The sequence below is a fragment of the Leucopleurus acutus genome (genome assembly GCF_964270905.1).
Source record: "Leucopleurus acutus genome assembly, chromosome: 4".
NCBI lineage: Eukaryota > Metazoa > Chordata > Mammalia > Artiodactyla > Delphinidae > Leucopleurus > Leucopleurus acutus.
This window is the reverse complement of record NC_139146.1, coordinates 4,795,222-4,809,203: the sequence shown is the minus strand read 5'-3', so window position 1 is coordinate 4,809,203 and position 13,982 is coordinate 4,795,222.

Below are 13,982 nucleotides of genomic sequence, written 5' to 3'. Positions count from 1 at the left end.
TGGCAAAACAAACAACATGTGCGACATGGAACTTGGCCAGTTGCATGTGTCAGAACTGAGGGAGCAGAGCATCTCCACACCCTGCGATATCCAAGGAGTTCTCATCTAGCAGGCAGGACACATCAACAGGCATCTCCTAGTGAGGGACGTTATTTCGAGTGAGGTGAATGGCAGTGTTGGGTGATTCTTCTAGGCTCCAGCAGGACCTCAGATAAGCTATGGGGGATGGAGGCCCAGTCTAATCGCTTGGAAAGAAACATGGCGAAGCCTAAGCGTCTTACAAGTATCCACATCCAATGTTAGTGGTCAGGAAGGATTTGACTTCCGGCAGAGGGTCCTGGTGTCTAAAGCAGACACTGCAGGAAAAGTTTCGACGCCCACGCCCTAGGCAAACATAGCGGGTGATTCGGAAGGGTGCAGCTTAGAGGGTAGTACTAGGCTTCCAGAGCTCACCCAGGAAGTGCAGAAGTGACAGTAATGCAGGGCTGATAACAGTAGAATTGATCTCAGACACGATCTGTGTGTGGAAACGGGCTCTAGATATATTGCCTGCCTTGATCAGGATTGTGTCCAAAACTGAGAAGTCCACGGTTTCCCGGGTGCTGGACCCATCGACAGTTGGCCACAGGGGAGCCATTTTTGACTACGAAGTCTTGGAGCAACCATCGCATACAACATGCCAATTACTCATTCCCCCAAAACATTAGTTCTGGGCTTCCCTGGTGGCGCAGTGGTTGAGAGTCCGCCTGCCGATGCAGGGGACACGGGTTCGTGCCCCGGTCCGGGACGATCCCACATTCCGCGGAGCGGCTGGGCCCGTGAGCCTTGGCCCCTGAGCCTGCGCGCCTTGGCCCCTGAGCCTGCGCGTCCGGAGCCTGTGCTCCGCAACGGGAGAGGCCACAGCAGTGAGAAGCCCGCGTACTGCAAAAAAAAACAAAAAACAAAAAACAAAAAACATTAGTTCTGAGCAGAAACAAATAAATTCTGGTTAATATTTTTAATTTTTTTAAAAAAATATTTATTAGACTGCGTCAGGTCTTGCTTGCAGCATGCGGGATTCTTCGTTGCGGTGCTTGGGCTTCTCTCTAGTTGTGGCACACAGGCTCAGTAATTGCAGTGTGCAGGCTCTCTAGTTGTGGCGCATGGGCTCTAGGGTGCGTGGGCTTAGCTGCCTCATGGCATGTGGGATTCTAGCTCCCCAACCAGGGATAGAACCCTCAAGCCCCGCATTGGAAGGCTGATTCTTAACCACTGGACCACCAGGGAAGTCCCCTGGTTAATTTTTTTTTTTCGTTACACGGGCCTCTCGCTGCTGTGACCTCTCCCGTTGTGGAGCACAGGCTCCAGACGCGCAGGCTCAGCGGCCATGGCTCACGGGCCCAGCCGCTCCGCGGCATGTGGGATCCTCCCAGACCGGGGCACGAACCCATGTCCCCTGCATCGGCAGGCGGACTCTCAACCACTGCGCCACCAGGGAAGCCCCTGGTCAATATTTTTTAAATACTCTGGTTGGAGGGATAGAAGTAGGGGATTGATGGGGAGACTTCAGCAACAGTCTTTGTCATGAACTGAAAAGGCAGTACTGGAGAAGGAAGGAAGTGGGATGACTTCCTTCCTTACGAGAAGGGAAAGATGAGCAGAGGAGAAAGATGAGAAAATCACCAAGGCAACGTCATTGGGAGGAAGGGTGGGATAACAACAGAGCACAGGGAAGGGCTGGCTTGGGCATTTATTGTGGTAGGAACGAAGGCAGAAAACATGGAACGGAGGATGCATAAGATTTATTCAACTCCTACTGTGTGCCAGGACGTTCTAAGGAGTTCCACGCATCTTAATTCATTCAGTCCTCACAACAACCCCATGAGGCAGGTATGATTATCATCCTTATCTTACAGAAGAAAAAGAAACTCAGCCACTGAGCAGGTAACTTGCCCCAGGTCCCATAACTAGGAAGCGGCAGACCTGAGATTTGAACTTGGGCAATTGGGCACCACAGTTTGAACTCTTGATGCTATACTAAATCCCTCCACATGGGGAGGCTGGTAGATTTGATGGCGGGAAGAACTGCGGGGAATGATAAATTATGCCTCCCAGGAAATTTGCTTTATAAGAGGTCCCTAATAAACAAAAAGGAAATATCTCTCACATGAAATCCCCAAAGGTAATGCCTCTCATTTAGGAGCATTTGAAGAATCTGAGATGTGTTCTGACTAGCAACAAACACAATATCTTTTTTTCATCCTGGCCACTAGAGGGGAGAGTGGAATGTCAAAAAATTTGGATATCTTGCAGGGGTTCTCAATGGCTGATAAATGCTGTTAGTTCTTTCCCTAACATTGGTGGTACATAAAACTTCTTTGTATTTTTTACTTGAGAGAGATCATTTTCAAATAAAACTCATTAAGTATTCATAAACATTTTTCTTCACTTTCTGAAAATAAATGTACTACGCTAAGTGAAATAAAGTAGACACAAGAGACCACATATTGTATGGTTCCATTTATATAAAATGTCCAGAAAAGGCAAAGCTCTAAACAGAGAGTATATTAGTATATATTTCCCTGGTTTGGGGCTCAGAGGAACAGGGGTTGACAGTAAATGTGTGTGAACCATCTTACTGAGTGATGGAAACGTTTTAAAACACATGTATTGGGACTTCCCTGGTGATCCAGTGGTTAAGACTCTGCGCCTCCACTGCAGGGGGCTGCGGGTTCGATCCCTGGTTGGGGAGCTAAGATCCCGCGTGCCATGAGGTGCGGCCAAAAATTAAAAAACAAACAAAGAAACAAAACCCCCACAAAATGCATATATGGTGATAGTTGCACATGTAAAATAGTAAAATAATTGTATTAAGAATCATTGAATTGTACATTTGAGTGAATTATGTGATATGTAAAATACACCTCAACAAAGTGGTGGGAAAAAAAAGTAACATTTTGTAAGTTAAACCCCCTCCAAAACCCTGTGCATTCAAAAAGACTGAAAATATAAGTTTACGTATGCATAGAAATATCTAGGAGGATAGCCACTGTTTAGTGATTAAGACTAAGAAATTCTATTGTGGGAGAAAACTGGAAACTTTTTAATACTCTATGTTTTTCTGTATTTTGGGGGGAAATAATTGACTTAAAAATTATTTTAAAACGTTTTTGAGAGATAAGAAGTTACAATGGGGCTTCCCCGGTTGCACAGTGGTTGGGAATCTGCCTGCCAATGCAGGGGACATGGGTTCGATCCCTGGTCCGGGAAGATCCCCACATGCCACGGAGCAACTAAGCCTGTGCGCCGCAACTACTGAGCCTGTGCTCTAGAGCCCACGAGCCACAACTACTGAGCCCACGTGGTACAACTACTGAAGCCCATGTGCCTAGAGCCCGTGCTCCGCAACAAGAGAAGCCACCGCAATAAGAAGCCCACGCACCGCAAGAAAGAGCAGCCCCAGCTCGCCGCAACTAGAGAAAACCCGCGCGAAGCAACGAAGACCCAACGCAGCCAAAATAATAATAATAATAATAAAAATTTTAAAAAGGTGAACATTAAAAAAAGAAAAAAAAAGAAGTTACAATGTATAAAATATAATGGCTTATATTCCTGTCTTTCTATGTTTATTTTGTAATTAAAAATGATTATATATTACTTTTACAGTAAAAAACGGGAAGAGCTTAATTTAAAATCTAAAAAACAGGAAATATTCAAATAGCTTTTTAAAAAGTCACCTTTAGTAAAGTGTTTATTGTATTTCATATATAATAGGAGATTCTTTAGCTCAGCAAATTCTGGTGCTTAGTTACTTAGGTTAAGAGAGGTAACATCTACTGGCATTTGAGCTTGGATGCTGTCTGGAGAAGCTGGAAGGTATTCCATTCTCATTTTTGTTTGCATCTACAAATTCATATAGGGATGGGAGGGAAAAAAAATACCTTTGTGAGATTAGAGATTGGGATGTAGAGCCTCCCTTTTAAAAAAGGTTCACATTTGTTAGCCCATATCTGATGGCAAAGAGGGCTGTGGGCAGCCTGGTAGGAGTCAGACACTTAAAATGACAGCGGGAGAGGAAAATCCTTGGGAGGAAATTGCTATAGGGAGGGGACAATCTAGCTGATGATCCAAACTCTTCCGCAGCATCTGATTCACCCGAGGTAGATGTCGACCTGCCGCACAATGTGAACTGAGGCAGGAACTTCTCCCTTACTAAATACTACGGAATGCCTTGGGGGAAAAATGCATGTAATCGGTCAGAAGCACTGTACTGAGAAGGCCACTCCTAAGAGTGACAGTGGAGCAAAGTGCCTGGAAGAAACACTGAATCCCAGCCACACTGGCAGATACCTATATCAGTAGCTACGGAAACAGAAAGCAGTGCACCAGAGCTAATAGACATGGATCTTAGCACATTCAGTCTCTCGAAGACTAGGGTTTGTGTCCGTTTTGGTGTCTGTCTAGAACGCTGCCTGACGTGTAGTAGGCACTCAATAACTGTCAGTACTTATGGAAAGATGAATGATTGAAAGAATGAATGTATGAGTGGGCACCCAGCCAGACCCTTGGTTTGTGGTGCTGTCTGGGTTTCAGCACCACAACAGCTGTCCTGAGAGGGAGGCAAGGGCCCTGGAGGGCACGGCGAAGGGCAGGCGAGGGCTGGAAGTCAGCGATCTCTGAGTCAAGGGTGATTTCACGTAACGTGATTTCACGTAACAGGAAAGCTTTTTACAAGCTCTTTCTAGAAAGTCAAGAGTGAGGGTGTCGTGTCATCCCACTGGTGCCGAGGAATGATTTAACTCTCTCCCCGGTCATGTGTGCCCTTGAAAATTGTGACTCCAGTCCAAGAGAGAGACCTTTCTGACAGGGTTCTCGACAGAGGTATGCCAAATTTCAGAAACAGAAATGATCCTTTGTGTGGTCCAGAAACACAGCTGTAATCTTGCTTAGAGTTTTGGGTTGTTTTTTTTTTAAGTGGAGTGGAAAGAGATGGGAAGAATGTCAGGAAATACCCTTTAAAATAATGATTAAAAAAAAAAACCTATCTCTTAAATGGGTCATATTTAGAATTTAATGGTTAGGCTACAGATGTGTGTATTATTCCTCCTGAGAAATGAAAATTTAAATTCAAAACATCTAATAAAATGCCTTATTATATATTTCTCTCTTCTGAACCAAGAAAATGCCCAAGAATGTCATAATTGTCATATGTTCTATTGCCTTAAAATAAAGGGAAACTTGTCGTGATTGAAAAGTTGTACAATGCAGCCCAGATGGGTTAACTGAGACAAAGAGTAGTCAATAAAATATTTGACTACTGGCAGAAAGACTTGCCTCTAAGTACTGGTGTTCTGATTATATAACACCCACATTAAACTTTTTTTAAGTTCATGTGAAAGCATGGAAATGCTTTAGGCATGAAGGCAGCATTAACTGTGTAAAAGGACCAGGAAGACAATGGTCCTGTCCAAACAGGTGCCCGCTCTGTGATGATCAGGGTTATATTCCTGCACGTTAGTGTTCCCGGAAGCACTGAGACTCACGCAGCATACACTGGCATCCACCCTAAATAGAACAGTAACAGTGCCCCCTACAGGAATCAAACGCAGACCCCAAACATTTTATTTATTTATTTTTTTGCGGCACGCGGGCCTCTCACTGTTGTGGCCTCCCCCGTTGCGGAGCACAGGCTCCGGACGCGCAGGCTCAGCGGCCATGGCTCACGGGCCCAGCCGCTCCGCAGCATGTGGGATCTTCCCGGACCGGGGCACGAACCCGTGTCCCCTGCATCGGCAGGCGGACTCTCAACCACTGCGCCACCAGGGAAGCTCCCCAAACATTTTAGACTGAACGTTCACCCTTCTCCTGGAATGCCCGCTGACCCAAGTCTCCACTGGTTCATCTGGCTAACCCTACTCATCCTTCAAAGCTCAGGTGAGAAATCATCCTCGCCAGGAAGCCTTCTGTGACCATGATTCACTTCCCCACCCCTCCTATAGGCTCCCAGAGCTACGTTCACATTTCTGTGTCACAACACATTTTAGAGCCCATTTTGTCTTTCTCCCCGACTAGAATGTAAACTTCTCAGTATCCACGCACCTAGTACGATGCCTGTACCATAGTCGGCAGTTCAATAAATGCCCATTAGTAAATGTTATTCAGAGTCTTGAAAAGCAGTGAATTGATCTGACCGAATAAAAGAGGTTACACTTAGGAAACTCTACTAACAACAAGCCTTGATCCTGCAAAGTTTTCCACTGGTCATCAAAAGAAGAAAAACTTGACAAGCACTGTGCGGTTTTCTTTCAGTTTCTTCTCTCCCAGACAACACTATGAATTCTCTATGGCTCTCTTCTTATGCTCAGAAAAATCTAAGAATGAGGATAATCACCTTTCTTTCCATTTTCAGTAAGGGTTTTTGCTATATGATGGGGAAAATGACTGTCAAGAAATTATAACCGGGCTTCCCTGGTGGCGCAGTGGTTGAGAGTTCGCCTGCCGATGCAGGGGACACGGGTTCGTGCCCCGGTCCGGGAAGATCCCACACGCCGCGGAGCGGCTGGGCCCGTGAGCCATGGCCGCTGGGCCTTCGCGTCCGGAGCCTGTGCTCCGCAACGGGAGAGGCCACAACAGTGAGAGGCCCGCGTACCGCAAAAAAAAAAAAAAAAAAAAAAAAAAAAATTATAACCAAGTATTGCTCCGGAGAATCTGGACCCTTTCTTCCTCTTCCAAGTTCAGGATGGTACATTCCCAATTCCCTGCTGACAACAAAAGATGGGAATCTAGCCTCAAATCTGCAACACCTATGGTGAAGGAGAAAAATTGCTCTTAAACTTCCATTTGACAGTGCAGAGGGGCATAACCACAGGTCTTTGATCAGTCAGCAAATCCCAGAAACCTGTAACAGATCCCAGGAAGGAACCATAGGAAAGTATTCAGTCCTATAGCCTGGGCAACCTCAAAGTGAAGTTGGAAACATTTTCCGTATTAATTGTAGGACAATCAAGTGTCAGATTTTAAGGTGTTTTTTTTTTTCAGTCCAGTCTCTTTTAACCAATTATAAACAACGGCAAGCGTGTACTTTTCTTGGGATATTTTAGATAGGGCCTTATATAAGCAGTATTTATTCTAAAGTCTGGTAGATCTTTCTTTATCCCCAACCCACATTTTACATTTTTAAAAAATAAAGCAGGAAATTACTCCAATAAAATGCCTGGAAGAAAATCAAAATATTTTCAAACCATTCAGAGGAAAGGAATTTTTTTTAATTAAAACTTGCCAAAGGGGGAAAAAAAGCAAGTAATATCTAATTCTTAAAATCCCAAAGATGGGGAAAAAAAACAAACTATTATCTCTCTATCTGTGCCACCATAATTAGACACTCCTTTCATTTTGAGTTATTTATCATTTGTATCTGGGCCTCCACCGGGACTCTCTCTCACCTCCTACATTACAGGAGTCCGAAGGAGGGGAAAAGGCAACTTCTTGTCTACGTTTTTTTGGCTGTGGAGAACGTTTTGGCTGTCACTTGCAGCTCTGCTTCCAAGCCTGAAGTGACTGGGGAAGTGCCTAGCTGGTTTTATCTTTTCTTAGTGTGGGGAATGCGATAGGGAAATGCCATTTATTCATGTTTTCTGGGCCTCCTGCAGGGAGGCAGAAAAGGATTCTCGCTGTGACTTTTACTAAGTCCTAAGATTCTGTAAGTGGGACTCAGTCTCATCATAATTGAATGTATTCTCATCACTGTATTTCTTTTCCATGTTAAAGAAATGTAATATTCATTCTCCTTTAAAATTACAAATGAAATCAGTGTAGTGAGTGGTTAACTTTGAGTGGAAAGTTTAAAGTACTAGAAGAGTTTGTATTCAATAAACTTATGAATCTATAAGTATTGCCTCTTCTTTCTACCTGTTTTTACATTTCTCTATATTAATTCTCACAGAGTATGAATGGGATTTGTTGCAAGTTACTGTAAACACCTTTGAAATCCAGGTAGGTAAATAACAAATATACAACTACATTTCCTTAATCGTCATGAACGAACTTTGAGTGAGTGTGTGTCCTGGCAGTGTTCTGTGTGCTGTGGAAGAAGGCTAATGAGATATTTTGTGTCCTCATGTAGACCGTAACCCAGAAACTTGGATAAGGAGTGATATCCTATGATATCACTTACGATAATCCACTGTAAGTCAGGCGTTACCTTTGTAATGTTTACCCAGTAGTTTGTGCTGCACCAACCGCCTTCTCCTAAGTGAACCTTTCTTTGACTAATGGCGTATATTTTCTTGAACGTTTACAGTTGGGAATCTAGGTTTTGTTCTTGAACCGGAGCAGAGGTAACTAGAATACATGGGGTACTGATTCACAAGGCTAGCCTGATTTCCATCATTCTCTACCCAGTAATTACATCTGCACAGAAAATGTAGAAGGGAGTCACGTACAGAGACGAACATGTTTTCCAGTTTTCTTTGTGACAACTGTATATCACTGTGTGACACTAGGCTCTAATGAATTGACAAAGGTCAACTCAACAAATATACAATGCAATATATGATGATATATGATAAACATATAATGCAAGTTTATTTTCTTTGGGGGATAATACTGAAAAGAAGAACAGAAATAGATTAAAGGAAGAAAATAATTTGTTTTTAAATATACAGAATGTCCTGAAAAGGCCAAGAGACCGAAAGGGACTGGAAACTGTGGGAATGATTTTTTTAAAATAAGGGAACAAAAGTACCTGATGGAATCATAGACTGAATCAGCAAGAAATGATGAATAATGAAGGCCATTATCTAATAGGCTAGAGTCTACCGGTGGAAAATGAGGGTGCTTGCAGTCAACACCTTTAACTTTATTTGGAAGGGCACTGTGGAATTTTTGAGGCCTAAGACAATAGATGTGGTATTTGAGAGAAGGATTTTTTTTTTTTTTTGCGGTACGCGGGCCTCTCACCGCTGTGGCTCCTCCCGTTGCGGAGCCCAGGCTCCGGACGCGCAGGCTCAGCGGCCATGGCTCATGGGACCAGCCGCTCCGCGGCATGTGGGATCTTCCCGGACCGGGGCACGAACCTGCGTCCCCTGCATCGGCAGGCGGACTCTCAACCACTGCGCCACCAGGGAAGCCCGAGAGAAGGATTTTTAAGATCAGTAAGAAAAGAGCCCACCTAGAATCAACTAGATTGGTAAATAAGGTAACTGTTTATAGCAGAAGAGCTGCAAGAAGTTCAGAGAAAGTAAACGAGCCTTTTCAGTAGGACTCGAGGGCATTGTAGCATTGCAGAGTTCTGTTTGTTTGTTTGTTTTCCAAGCCAGACGAGGCCTGTGGGATCCTAGTTCCCCAACCAGGGATCGAACCCAGGCCCCGGGCAGTGAAAGAGCAGAGTCCTAACCACTGGATCGCCAGGGGATTCCCACATTATAGAGTTTTTAGATCAGATGCAGGGTCTGCCTTTAAGGCCAACAGGCGTTTTCAGTCTCCCGGCAGCCATTCATTTCAGAATAGGTCCTTAGGACAGCAAGGATTCTTTCTTCCATCTGGTCTCACAGGTACTGTGGTAATCCCAAATGTTTAGTATCAGAGGAAACTTAGAAGACATTCTAGTTCAACTTCCCCATTTATCGAGCGAGGTCTAGAGAGGCCTCACAGTTAGTTTAGTGCCAAAGAAGAGTAAAAGCCAGGCTTCTAAGTTCGCCACAGTGCTACATGCCAGATGTATCCTCTTTCCGTTTCAGAAGGGCCAGTTAGCTCATATTCGATAGAGTGCAACGTTAAGCGTAAAACAGTGAGGTTTTTCTGCCTCTTACCTAACATTTTAATTTCAAGATATTTCAAACACACAGAAAAGGATGTAGAATAGTATAATAAATACATAGCTACCCACCATCTCGCTTTGAAATATCATAACATTTTGCCATTTTTGCTTTACATCTTTTCTAAGAAATAAAGCCGCAAAAATATAAAATTCGCCTATGTAGCTTTCCCCTACCTCATTCCTCTCCCTCCCTCCTCAGAGATAACCACTCTTCTGAAATATATATGCCTATATTTATACTTTTATAATATACATAGGCCTCTATAAACAATAGACTATTTTTCTTATTTTTAAGTATATGGTGTCATACACTACAGACAACTTGCCTTTTCCATTCAACATTATATTTTTGAGATTTATCCATGTTGATACGTGTAGTTTTATTTCTTTCATTTTCACTGCTATATACTATTCACAATCTTTTCCCCCCACTGCTTTTCTGCTTATACAAATATAAAAGTATAATCCTCCATTTTAAAAATTCATTATTGATTAGCAGAGAAGTTGAAATAATAGATCCTAAATTTTAATGGCATTTAGTAAAAAATATTAAGAAGCTACTGAAACAAGAGATTTTGAGAACTTCAAGCACCACATTAACAATTTATTCTTTCTTTGGAAAGAAATGTTAAGATTAATATTATATTTGCATACCAGTTACCAAAAATTTAAGTGAGCTCTATATAGTTTTGCTATCTTATCAACAGAAGACTGCTTTTCTAAGTTTGTTTACTAAAAATGGCAAAAAGAAAAAAAAACCTTTAAAAGTTTACTTGAGTGAGTCATTATTACATTGGTTAAAATGTTTGCTGTAGAAAATTGTTTCTTTACTTTAAATTATACATTATGTTTGCATAGGAGGTTAATTTTGCTCAATAACTTTGTCATATTTAACCACAATCACCTGACTGATAATGTAAAACACTAAACTTTTTCCTTTTTTTTTTCTGGTCATGCTGAGTGGCTTGCAGGATCTCAGTTCCCTGACCAGGGATTGAACCCAGGCCACACCAGTGAAATCCTAATCGCTAGGCCACCAGGGAACTCCCTAAACTTTTTATTAATGTGGACTATATAATTGATATATAAAGTATATATAATAGATAAGGGTATCCCTCTTTATAACTAAGTTGTTTTCCTAGAAAAATAATAAGGGACTCAAACAGATGAATATCCATGCAGAATCTCAATTTTCCGGGATACAATTTTACCAACAAACCGTAAATTATTTTTCCATTTTCTATTGAGATTCATTTAGGTTATTTTCCTCTCTTTTCACTATTACAGTGTTTCTGTGACCGTTCTGGTACATATCACCGAGAGCACATGTGAGGGTTTCCATTTCTAAAAGATATACCTAGAAATAGAATTGTTGGGTCACAGGGTATGAGTATATTCACCTTTACTAGCTATTGTCAAATTCCTTTTCGAATTGGATCTACCAATAAACATTGAATATACAAACACATCACTTGGTGTTATTAGATTTTTGAAACTTTTGCAAATCTGATAGGTATGCATTTTTTGCATATTATTGTTTTTGTTTGCTTTTCATTGGTTACCAATAAAGCTGAGAATATTTTCATATATATATTAGCTATTCAGCTTTTCTCATCTATGAATTTTTTTTTAATTAATTTACTTTTGGCTGCGTTGGGTCTTTGTTGCTGCGCGTGGTCTTTCTCTTAGTTGCGGTGCGTGGGCTTCTCACTGCGGTGGCTTCTCTTGTTGTGGAGCACAGGCTCTAGGCGCACGGGCTTCAGTAGTTGTGGTGCACGGGATTAGTTGCTCCACAGCATGTGGGATCTTCCTAGACCAGGGCTCGAACCTGTGTCCCCTGAGTTGGCAGGCGGATTCTTAACCACTGCGCCACCAGGGAAGCCCCCATCTATGAATTCTCATCCTTTGTGAATTTCTACTTAGGCTGTTTCTCTTTTTGTTATTTATTGGTAAAAATTCTCGAAATAGTCTGGATCCTTATACTCTGCCAGTTTTATATCTTGTGGTTTATCTTTTCACTTTCATCATGGTTGTTCTTATTGTGTAGAGATTCTATACTAATGTAATCAAATTTATCAATCGTTTTCTTCTGTTTTGTACTTTTGTGTCTTGAGGTCTCCTTCCCTTTTCTGAAGTCAAATATTTCCTTCCAAAACTTTTAGAATTTTTCTTCTCACTTTTAAATTGTTAATCCATTTGGAATTTTTTGCGTGTATATTGTGAGGTAAGGGGCTAATTTTATTTTATTTTTCAATAAGGACACTCAGTAGTCCCTGTACCACTTACTAAAGAGTTCATCATTTCCTCACTGATTTCAAATCAGTCATAATATTCCTTTTCATCTATGTTGGGCTTATTTCTCAGCTGCCTAGTCTTTTCCATTGCTATTTGTTTATCATTCAGCTATACCAACGACTCTTTTAATTGCTATAGCTTTATAAGTCTTTATATCTAGGATAGTAAGTACCCCCCCCAAAAAACTACCTTCATTTTTTAACCATACTATTTAGCCGTATATTTATATTACACTGAAAGCTATGGAAACTTGACTAGACAAAACTCACCCACACGAAGATATTCCACACAGTCCAGATGATGGCCAACTGTTTGTACTGACAAGAATATGAGAACTTCTGCTTCCAATTAATGCCAAGTTATGAGGCATTAATGCCATTAACTTGGCATTAATGCCAAGTTATTGACTTTCAGGGAGAAGCAGAAAATATTACTGTAACCTAAATAGTCAATAGGTAAAAAAAAGAGTTAAGATGATACTGGGAACCCTGCTTCATTACTGCTGCTTTCACAGATAAATCTTTTGCAGTGAGTCATCGTCGGACAAGAAATGTCTTTGCAAGAACTTATATAAACTCTCAGATCAACTTTATTATATTGACATGATTTGAATGAGTTTTAAGGAATAATATGAAGATATTGGGTATTTCTGTTCAACTTCCCCCAAGAGAGAGACAGTCATTGTTTTATGAAGAGTCATGTTTAAATACTTGGGGAAAAAATCTCTTCAGGAACAGTGAAGCTAAAATAATGTGAGGTGACACATGTAATTGCACTGGAATCTGCCTGCAGCTACAGTTCTCATGTAAATTGATTAATGTGGTGATGCTTGTTCCAGAGCTGAAAAGGCTTCCCAGAGCACTATTGAACCAAAACCCTATGCTTGCCCTCTCCAGACCGTTAACAGAGGCATGAAGGGAAAAGGTCTGGATAGAAAACAGAGCAAGATGTCTATAAACGTAATGCTTTCTAAAAAAAATTAAAAATAAAAATAAAATGCAAATGGGAAGAAAATTCAATTCAGAATGACAAGTGGATCTGGTACTAAGAGAAGAAAATATAGGCTGATTTCTTTTTGAAAAAAACACATTTATGTTTGGGAATTTCTTCCGTTGATTTTCCAAATAATCTGAGAAAATTCTGTGTTTATATTAGAAATTATGTCTTTTTTTTGTTTGTTTGTTTGCCACAGCGCGTGGCACGTGGGACTTTCTCCACCAGGGATCAAATCCATGCCCCCTTCAATGGAAGTGCGGAGGCTTAACCACTGGAACACCAGGGAAGTGCAAAATTGTAAGTATTTTAGTGACATTAGCAATCTGAACTTTTCTCAAGATTTACCTCTTGGAATATATTTAGGTTGCATTTTATAAAATTGCTGTTTTGGTAGGTCAAAAATGACCAGATATCAGCAGTTTCGTAGAGGTCAACTCTATAGAACAGGCCATAACTCCCTGAGGATCATAAATTCCTTCAACAAACACCTGTTGAGGGCCTTAACATGGTCTTTCTTCTCAGGCAACCCCCATTCTATTCAGAGATTCTAAACCATAAACAAGTAATTGAAAGACAGAAGGATAAATGCAATAACAGAGTAAGGTGTAGAATGACACAAAGGAAGGTATGACAGCTTCAGCTCAGCTCAGTCAGGTGAGGAAAAGCATTGCAGAGCAAATAATGCTTGAGCTGAGTAATTAGAAAGAAGTTGAGCCAGCTGAGGGGTTGGGCGTGTCCTTCCAGATGGAGTGAACTACACGTACAAGATCTTTGAGGCATAAAACAGGATGGCAAGTTCAAGTAACGATGCTGCTAAATTACTGAGGCTGTCGGGTCACGGGAGGTGGGTGGAAGCCACAGGAAAATAGGAGTAAGGACCAAAAAAAAAAAAAAG